Source organism: Filicampus tigris, chromosome 10, assembly GCF_054856515.1.
Source record: "Filicampus tigris isolate MCC_2025a chromosome 10, RoL_Ftig_1.0, whole genome shotgun sequence".
Classification (NCBI taxonomy): Eukaryota; Metazoa; Chordata; class Actinopteri; order Syngnathiformes; family Syngnathidae; genus Filicampus; species Filicampus tigris.
Genome location: NC_141226.1, coordinates 14261486 through 14271715, shown reverse-complemented (window position 1 = coordinate 14271715; position 10230 = coordinate 14261486).

Genomic DNA, 10230 nt, shown 5'->3' with positions numbered 1-10230 from the left:
CCCTAGTTTGAAACCCTAGCTGGAAACCCTAGCTGGAAACCCTAACCCTAGTTTTTAACCCTAACTGAAAACCCTAACCCTAGTTTGAAACCCTAGCTGGAAACCCTAACCCTAGTTTGAAACCCTAGCTGGAAACCCTAACTCTAGTTTCAAACCCTAACTGGAAACTCTAACCCTAGTTTGAAACCCTAACTGAAAACCCTAGCTGGAAACCCTAACCCTAGTTTGAAACCCTAGCTGGAAACCTTAACCCTAGTTTGAAACCCTAACTGAAAACCCTAGCTGGAAACCCTAACCCTAGTTTGAAACCCTAACTGAAAACCCTAGCTGGAAACCCTAACCCTAGTTTGAAACCCTAACTGTAAACCCTAGCTGGAAACCCTAACCCTAGTTTGAAACCCTAACTGAAAACCCTAGCTGGAAACCCTAACCCTAGTTTGAAACCCTAGCTGGAAACCCTAACCCTAGTTTGAAACCCTAACTGAAAACCCTAGCTGGAAACCCTAACCCTAGTTTGAAACCCTAACTGAAAACCCTAGCTGGAAACCCTAACCCTAGTTTGAAACCCTAGCTGGAAACCCTAACCCTAGTTTGAAACCCTAGCTGGAAACCCTAACCCTAGTTTGAAACCCTAACTGAAAACCCTAGCTGGAAACCCTAACCCTAGTTTTTAACCCTAGCTGGAAACCCTAACCCTAGTTTGAAACCCTAGCTGGAAACCCTAACCCTAGTTTGAAACCCTAGCTGGAAACCCTAGATGGAACCCCTAACCCTAGTTTGAAACCCTAGCTGGAAACCCTAACCCTAGTTTGAAACCCTAACTGAAAACCCTAGCTGGAAACCCTAACCCTAGTTTGAAAACCTAGCTGGAAACCCTAACCCTAGTTTGAAACCCTAACTGAAAACCCTAGCTGGAAACCCTAACCCTAGTTTGAAACCCTAACTGAAAACCCTAGCTGGAAACCCTAACCCTAGTTTGAAACCCTAGCTGGAAACCCTAACCCTAGTTTGAAACCCTAACTGAAAACCCTAGCTGGAAACCCTAACCCTAGTTTGAAACCCTAACTGAAAACCCTAGCTGGAAACCCTATCCCTAGTTTGAAACCCTAACTGAAAACCCTAGCTAGAAACCCTAACCCTAGTTTGAAACCCTAGCTGGAAACCCTAACCCTAGTTTGAAACCCTAACTGAAAACCCTAGCTGGAAACCCTAACCCTAGCTGGAAACCCTAACCCTAGTTTGAAACCCTAGCTGGAAACCCTAACCCTAGTTTGAAACCCTAACTGAAAACCCTAGCTGGAAACCCTAACCCTAGTTTGAAACCCTAGCTGGAAACCCTAACCCTAGTTTGAAACCCTAACTGAAAACTAGGGTTAGGGTTTCCAGCTAGGGTTTTCAGTTAGGGTTTCAAACTAGGGTTAGGGTTTCCAGCTAGGGTTTACAGTTAGGGTTTCAAACTAAGGTTAGGGTTTCCAGCTAGGGTTTTCAGTTAGGGTTTTAAACTAGGGTTAGGGTTTCCAGCTAGGGTTTTCAGTTAGGGTTTCAAACTAGCTGGAAACCCTAACCCTAGTTTGAAACCCTAACTGAAAACCCTAACCCTAGCTGGAAACCCTAACCCTAGTTTGAAACCCTAGCTGGAAACCCTAACCCTAGTTTGATACCCTAGCTGGAAACCCTAACCCTAGTTTGAAACCCTAGCTGGAAACCCTAACCCTAGTTTGAAACCCTAACTGAAAACCCTAGCTGGAAACCCTAACCCTAGTTTGAAACCCTAACTGTAAACCCTAGCTGGAAACCCTAACCCTAGTTTGAAACCCTTACTGAAAACCCTAGCTGGAAACCCTAACCCTAGTTTGAAACCCTAACTGAAAACCCTAGCTGGAAACCCTAACCCTAGTTTGAAACCATAACTGAAAACCCTAGCTGGAAACCCTAACCCTAGTTTGAAACCCTAGCTGGAAACCCTAACCCTAGTTTGAAACCCTAACTGAAAACCCTAGCTGGAAACCCTAACCCTAGTTTGAAACCCTAAATGAAAACCCTAGCTGGAAACCCTAACCCTAGTTTGAAACCCTAACTGAAAACCCTAGCTGAAAACCCTAACCCTAGTTTGAAACCCTTACTGAAAACCATAGCTGGAAACCCTAACCCTAGTTTGAAACCCTAACTGAAAACCCTAGCTGGAAACCCTAACCCTAGTTTGAAACCCTTACTGAAAACCCTAGCTGGAAACCCTAACCCTAGTTTGAAACCCTAACTGAAAACCCTAGCTGGAAACCCTAACCCTAGTTTGAAACCCTAACTGAAAACCCTAGCTGGAAACCCTAACCCTAGTTTGAAACCCTAACTGAAAACCCTAGCTGGAAACCCTAACCCTAGTTTGAAACCCTAACTGAAAACCCTAGCTGGAAACCCTAACCCTAGTTTGAAACCCTAACTGAAAACCCTAGCTGGAAACCCTAACCCTAGTTTGAAACCCTAACTGAAAACCCTAACCCTAGCTGGAAACCCTAACCCTAGTTTGAAACCCTAGCTGGAAACCCTAACCCTAGTTTGAAACCCTAACTGAAAACCCTAGCTGGAAACCCTAACCCTAGTTTGAAACCCTAACTGAAAACCCTAGCTGGAAACCCTAACCCTAGTTTGAAACCCTTACTGAAAACCCTAGCTGGAAACCCTAACCCTAGTTTGAAACCCTAACTGAAAACCCTAGCTGGAAACCCTAACCCTAGTTTGAAACCCTTACTGAAAACCCTAGCTGGAAACCCTAACCCTAGTTTGAAACCCTAACTGAAAACCCTAGCTGGAAACCCTAACCCTAGTTTGAAACCATAACTGAAAACCCTAGCTGGAAACCCTAACCCTAGTTTGAAACCCTAGCTGGAAACCCTAACCCTAGTTTGAAACCCTAACTGAAAACCCTAGCTGGAAACCCTAACCCTAGTTTGAAACCCTAACTGAAAACCCTAGCTGGAAACCCTAACCCTAGTTTGAAACCCTAACTGAAAACCCTAGCTGGAAACCCTAACCCTAGTTTGAAACCCTTACTGAAAACCCTAGCTGGAAACCCTAACCCTAGTTTGAAACCCTAACTGAAAACCCTAGCTGGAAACCCTAACCCTAGTTTGAAACCCTAACTGAAAACCCTAGCTGGAAACCCTAACCCTAGTTTGAAACCCTAACTGAAAACCCTAGCTGGAAACCCTAACCCTAGTTTGAAACCCTAACTGAAAACCCTAGCTGGAAACCCTAACCCTAGTTTGAAACCCTAACTGAAAACCCTAGCTGGAAACCCTAACCCTAGTTTGAAACCCTAACTGAAAACCCTAGCTGGAAACCCTAACCCTAGTTTGAAACCCTAACTGAAAACCCTAGCTGGAAACCCTAACCCTAGTTTGAAACCCTAACTGAAAACCCTAGCTGGAAACCCTAACCCTAGTTTGAAACCCTAACAAAAAACCCTAACCCTAGCTGGAAACCCTAACCCTAGTTTGAAACCCTAGCTGGAAACCCTAACCCTAGTTTGAAACCCTAACTGAAAACCCTAGCTGGAAAACCTAACCCTAGTTTGAAACCCTAACTGAAAACCCTAGCTGGAAACCCTAACCCTAGTTTGAAACCCTAACTGAAAACCCGAGCTGGAAACCCTAACCCTAGTTTGAAACCCTAGCTGGAAACCCTAACCCTAGTTTGAAACCCTAACTGAAAACCCTAGCTGCAAACCCTAACCCTAGTTTGAAACCCTAACTGAAAACCCTAGCTGGAAACCCTAACCCTAGTTTGAAACCCTAACTGAAAACCCAAGCTGGAAACCCTAACCCTAGTTTGAAACCCTAACTGAAAACCCTAGCTGGAAACCTTAACCCTAGTTTGAAACCCTAACTGAAAACCCTAGCTGGAAACCCTAACCCTAGTTTGAAACCATAACTGAAAACCCTAGCTGGAAACCCTAACCCTAGTTTGAAACCCTAGCTGGAAACCCTAACCCTAGTTTGAAACCCTAACTGAAAACCCTAGCTGGAAACCCTAACCCTAGTTTGAAACCCTAGTTTGAAACCCTAGCTGGAAACCCTAACCCTAGTTTGAAACCCTAACTGAAAACCCTAGCTGGAAACCCTAACCCTAGTTTGAAACCCTTACTGAAAACCCTAGCTGGAAACCCTAACCCTAGTTTGAAACCCTAACTGAAAACCCTAGCTGGAAACCCTAACCCTAGTTTGAAACCATAACTGAAAACCCTAGCTGGAAACCCTAACCCTAGTTTGAAACCCTAGCTGGAAACCCTAACCCTAGTTTGAAACCCTAACTGAAAACCCTAGCTGGAAACCCTAACCCTAGTTTGAAACCCTAACTGAAAACCCTAGCTGGAAACCCTAACCCTAGTTTGAAACCCTAACTGAAAACCCTAGCTGGAAACCCTAACCCTAGTTTGAAACCCTTACTGAAAACCCTAGCTGGAAACCCTAACCCTAGTTTGAAACCCTAACTGAAAACCCTAGCTGGAAACCCTAACCCTAGTTTGAAACCCTAACTGAAAACCCTAGCTGGAAACCCTAACCCTAGTTTGAAACCCTAACTGAAAACCCTAGCTGGAAACCCTAACCCTAGTTTGAAACCCTAACTGAAAACCCTAGCTGGAAACCCTAACCCTAGTTTGAAACCCTAACTGAAAACCCTAGCTGGAAACCCTAACCCTAGTTTGAAACCCTAACTGAAAACCCTAGCTGGAAACCCTAACCCTAGTTTGAAACCCTAACTGAAAACCCTAGCTGGAAACCCTAACCCTAGTTTGAAACCCTAACTGAAAACCCTAGCTGGAAACCCTAACCCTAGTTTGAAACCCTAACAAAAAACCCTAACCCTAGCTGGAAACCCTAACCCTAGTTTGAAACCCTAGCTGGAAACCCTAACCCTAGTTTGAAACCCTAACTGAAAACCCTAGCTGGAAAACCTAACCCTAGTTTGAAACCCTAACTGAAAACCCTAGCTGGAAACCCTAACCCTAGTTTGAAACCCTAACTGAAAACCCGAGCTGGAAACCCTAACCCTAGTTTGAAACCCTAGCTGGAAACCCTAACCCTAGTTTGAAACCCTAACTGAAAACCCTAGCTGGAAACCCTAACCCTAGTTTGAAACCCTAACTGAAAACCCTAGCTGGAAACCCTAACCCTAGTTTGAAACCCTTACTGAAAACCCTAGCTGGAAACCCTAACCCTAGTTTGAAACCCTAGCTGGAAACCCTAACCCTAGTTTGAAACCCTAACTGAAAACCCTAGCTGGAAACCCTAACCCTAGTTTGAAACCCTAACTGAAAACCCTAGCTGGAAACCCTAACCCTAGTTTGAAACCCTTACTGAAAACCCTAGCTGGAAACCCTAACCCTAGTTTGAAACCCTAACTGAAAACCCTAGCTGGAAACCCTAACCCTAGTTTGACACCCTTACTGAAAACCCTAGCTGGAAACCCTAACCCTAGTTTGAAACCCTAACTGAAAACCCTAGCTGCAAACCCTAACCCTAGTTTGAAACCCTAACTGAAAACCCTAGCTGGAAACCCTAACCCTAGTTTGAAACCCTAGCTGGAAACCCTAACCCTAGCTGGAAACCCTAACCCTAGTTTGAAACCCTAACTGAAAACCCTAGCTGGAAACCCTAACCCTAGCTGGAAACCCTAACCCTAGTTTGAAACCCTAGCTGGAAACCCTAACCCTAGTTTGAAACCCTAACTGAAAACCCTAGCTGGAAACCCTAACCCTAGTTTGAAACCCTAACTGAAAACCCTAGCTGTAAACCCTAACCCTAGTTTGAAACCCTAACTGAAAACCCTAGCTGGAAACCTTAACCCTAGTTTGAAACCCTAACTGAAAACCCTAGCTGGAAACCCTAACCCTAGTTTGAAACCATAACTGAAAACCCTAGCTGGAAACCCTAACCCTAGTTTGAAACCCTAGCTGGAAACCCTAACCCTAGTTTGAAACCCTAACTGAAAACCCTAGCTGGAAACCCTAACCCTAGTTTGAAACCCTAAATGAAAACCCTAGCTGGAAACCCTAACCCTAGTTTGAAACCCTAACTGAAAACCCTAGCTGAAAACCCTAACCCTAGTTTGAAACCCTTACTGAAAACCCAAGCTGGAAACCCTAACCCTAGTTTGAAACCCTAACTGAAAACCCTAGCTGGAAACCCTAACCCTAGTTTGAAACCATAACTGAAAACCCTAGCTGGAAACCCTAACCCTAGTTTGAAACCCTAGCTGGAAACCCTAACCCTAGTTTGAAACCCTAACTGAAAACCCTAGCTGGAAACCCTAACCCTAGTTTGAAACCCTAACTGAAAACCCTAGCTGGAAACCCTAACCCTAGTTTGAAACCATTACTGAAAACCCTAGCTGGAAACCCTAACCCTAGTTTGAAACCCTAGCTGGAAACCCTAACCCTAGTTTGAAACCCTAACTGAAAACCCTAGCTGGAAACCCTAACCCTAGTTTGAAACCCTAACTGAAAACCCTAGCTGGAAACCCTAACCCTAGTTTGAAACCCTAGCTGGAAACCCTAACCCTAGTTTGAAACCCTAACTGAAAACCCTAGCTGGAAACCCTAACCCTAGTTTAAAACCCTAACTGAAAACCCTAGCTGGAAACCCTAACCCTAGTTTGAAACCCTAACTGAAAACCCTAGCTGGAAACCCTAACCCTAGTTTGAAACCCTTACTGAAAACCCTAGCTGGAAACCCTAACCCTAGTTTGAAACCCTAACTGAAAACCCTAGCTGGAAACCCTAACCCTAGTTTGAAACCCTTACTGAAAACCCTAGCTGGAAACCCTAACCCTAGTTTGAAACCCTAACTGAAAACCCTAGCTGGAAACCCTAACCCTAGTTTGAAACCCTAGCTGGAAACCCTAACCCTAGTTTGAAACCCTAACTGAAAACCCTAGCTGGAAACCCTAACCCTAGTTTGAAACCCTAACTGAAAACCCTAGCTGGAAACCCTAACCCTAGTTTGAAACCGTAACTGAAAACCCTAGCTGGAAACCCTAACCCTAGTTTGAAACCCTAACTGAAAACCCTAGCTGGAAACCCTAACCCTAGTTTGAAACCATAACTGAAAACCCTAGCTGGAAACCCTAACCCTAGTTTGAAACCCTAGCTGGAAACCCTAACCCTAGTTTGAAACCCTAACTGAAAACCCTAGCTGGAAACCCTAACCCTAGTTTGAAACCCTAACTGAAAACCCTAGCTGGAAACCCTAACCCTAGTTTGAAACCCTAGCTGGAAACCCTAACCCTAGTTTGAAACCCTAACTGAAAACCCTAGCTGGAAACCCTAACCCTAGTTTGAAACCCTAACTGAAAACCCTAGCTGGAAACCCTAACCCTAGTTTGAAACCCTAACTGAAAACCCTAGCTGGAAACCCTAACCCTAGTTTGAAACCCTTACTGAAAACCCTAGCTGGAAACCCTAACCCTAGTTTGAAACCCTAACTGAAAACCCTAGCTGGAAACCCTAACCCTAGTTTGAAACCCTTACTGAAAACCCTAGCTGGAAACCCTAACCCTAGTTTGAAACCCTAACTGAAAACCCTAGCTGGAAACCCTAACCCTAGTTTGAAACCCTAGCTGGAAACCCTAACCCTAGTTTGAAACCCTAACTGAAAACCCTAGCTGGAAACCCTAACCCTAGTTTGAAACCCTAACTGAAAACCCTAGCTGGAAACCCTAACCCTAGTTTGAAACCCTAACTGAAAACCCTAGCTGGAAACTCTAACCCTAGTTTGAAACCCTAGCTGGAAACCCTAACCCTAGTTTGAAACCCTAACTGAAAACCCTAACCCTAGTTTGAAACCCTAGCTGGAAACCCTAACCCTAGTTTGAAACCCTAACTGAAAACCCTAGCTGGAAACCCTAACCCTAGTTTGAAACCCTAACTGAAAACCTTAGCTGGAAACCCTAACCCTAGTTTGAAACCCTAACTGAAAACCCTAGCTGGAAACCCTAACCCTAGTTTGAAACCCTAACTGAAAACCCTAACCCTAGCTGGAAACCCTAACCCTAGTTTGAAACCCTAGCTGGAAACCCTAACCCTAGTTTGAAACCCTAACTGAAAACCCTAGCTGGAAACCCTAACCCTAGTTTGAAACCCTAACTGAAAACCCTAGCTGGAAACCCTAACCCTAGTTTGAAACCCTAACTGAAAACCCTAGCTGGAAACCCTAACCCTAGTTTGAAACCCTAACTGAAAACCCTAACCCTAGTTTGAAACCCTAGTTTGAAACCCTAACCCTAGTTTGAAACCCTAACTGAAAACCCTAGTTTGAAACCCTAACCCTAGTTTGAAACCCTAACTGAAAACCCTAGCTGGAAACCCTAACCCTAGTTTGAAACCCTAGTTTGAAACCCTAACCCTAGTTTGAAACCCTAACTGAAAACACTAACCCTAGTTTGAAACCCTAGCTGGAAACCCTAACCCTAGTTTGAAACCCTAACTGAAAACCCTAGCTGGAAACCCTAACCCTAGTTTGAAACCCTAGCTGGAAACCCTAACCCTAGTTTGAAACCCTAACTGAAAACACTAACCCTAGTTTGAAACCCTAGCTGAAAACCCTAACCCTAGTTTGAAACCCTAGCTGGAAACCCTAACCCTAGTTTGAAACCCTAACTGAAAACCCTAACCCTAGTTTGAAACCCTAGCTGGAAACCCTAACCCTAGTTTGAAACCCTAACTGAAAACCCTAGCTGGAAACCCTAACCCTAGTTTGAAACCCTAACTGAAAACCCTAGCTTGAAACCCTAACCCTAGTTTGAAACCCTAAATGAAAACCCTAGCTGGAAACCCTAACCCTAGTTTGAAACCCTAGCTGGAAACCCTAACCCTAGTTTGAAACCCTAACTGAAAACCCTAACCCTAGTTTGAAACCCTAGCTGGAAACCCTAACCCTAGTTTGAAACCCTAACTGAAAACCCTAGCTGGAAACCCTAACCCTAGTTTGAAACCCTAACTGAAAACCCTAGCTGGAAACCCTAACCCTAGTTTGAAACCCTAACTGAAAACCCTAACCCTAGCTGGAAACCCTAACCCTAGTTTGAAACCCTAGCTGGAAACCCTAACCCTAGTTTGAAACCCTAGCTGGAAACCCTAACCCTAGTTTGAAACCCTAACTGAAAACCCTAGCTGGAAACCCTAACCCTAGTTTTTAACCCTAGCTGGAAACCCTAACCCTAGTTTGAAACCCTAGCTGGAAACCCTAACCCTAGTTTGAAACCCTAACTGAAAACCCTAGCTGGAAACCCTAACCCTAGTTTGAAACCCTTACTGAAAACCCTAGCTGGAAACCCTAACCCTAGTTTGAAACCCTAACTGAAAACCCTAACCCTAGTTTGAAACCCTAGCTGGAAACCCTAACCCTAGTTTGAAACCCTAGCTGGAAACCCTAACCCTAGTTTGAAACCCTAACTGAAAACCCTAGCTGGAAACCCTAACCCTAGTTTGGAACCCTAGCTGGAAACCCTAACCCTAGTTTGAAACCCTAACTGAAAACCCTAGCTGGAAACCCTAACCCTTGTTTGAAACCCTAACTGAAAACCCTAGCTGGAAACCCTAACCTTAGTTTGAAACCCTAACTGTAAACCCTAGCTGGAAACCCTAACCCTAGTTTGAAACCCTAACTGAAAACCCTAGCTGGAAACCCTAACCCTAGTTTGAAACCCTACCTGGAAACCCTAACCCTAGTTTGAAACCCTAACTGAAAACCCTAGCTGGAAACCCTAACCCTAGTTTGAAACCCTAACTGAAAACCCTAGCTGGAAACCCTAACCCTAGTTTGAAACCCTAACTGAAAACCCTAACCCTAGCTGGAAACCCTAACCCTAGTTTGAAACCCTAGCTGGAAACCCTAACCCTAGTTTGAAACCCTAGCTGGAAACCCTAACCCTAGTTTGAAACCCTAACTGAAAACCCTAGCTGGAAACCCTAACCCTAGTTTGAAACCCTAACTGAAAACCCTAACCCTAGCTGGAAACCCTAACCCTAGTTTGAAACCCTAGCTGGAAACCCTAACCCTAGTTTGAAACCCTAGCTGGAAACCCTAGCTGGAAACCCTAACCCTAGTTTGAAACCCTAGCTGGAAACCCTAACCCTAGTTTGAAACCCTAGCTGGAAACCCTAACCCTAGTTTGAAACCCTAACTGAAAACCCTAGCTGGAAACCCTAACCCTAGTTTGAAACCCTAGCTGGAA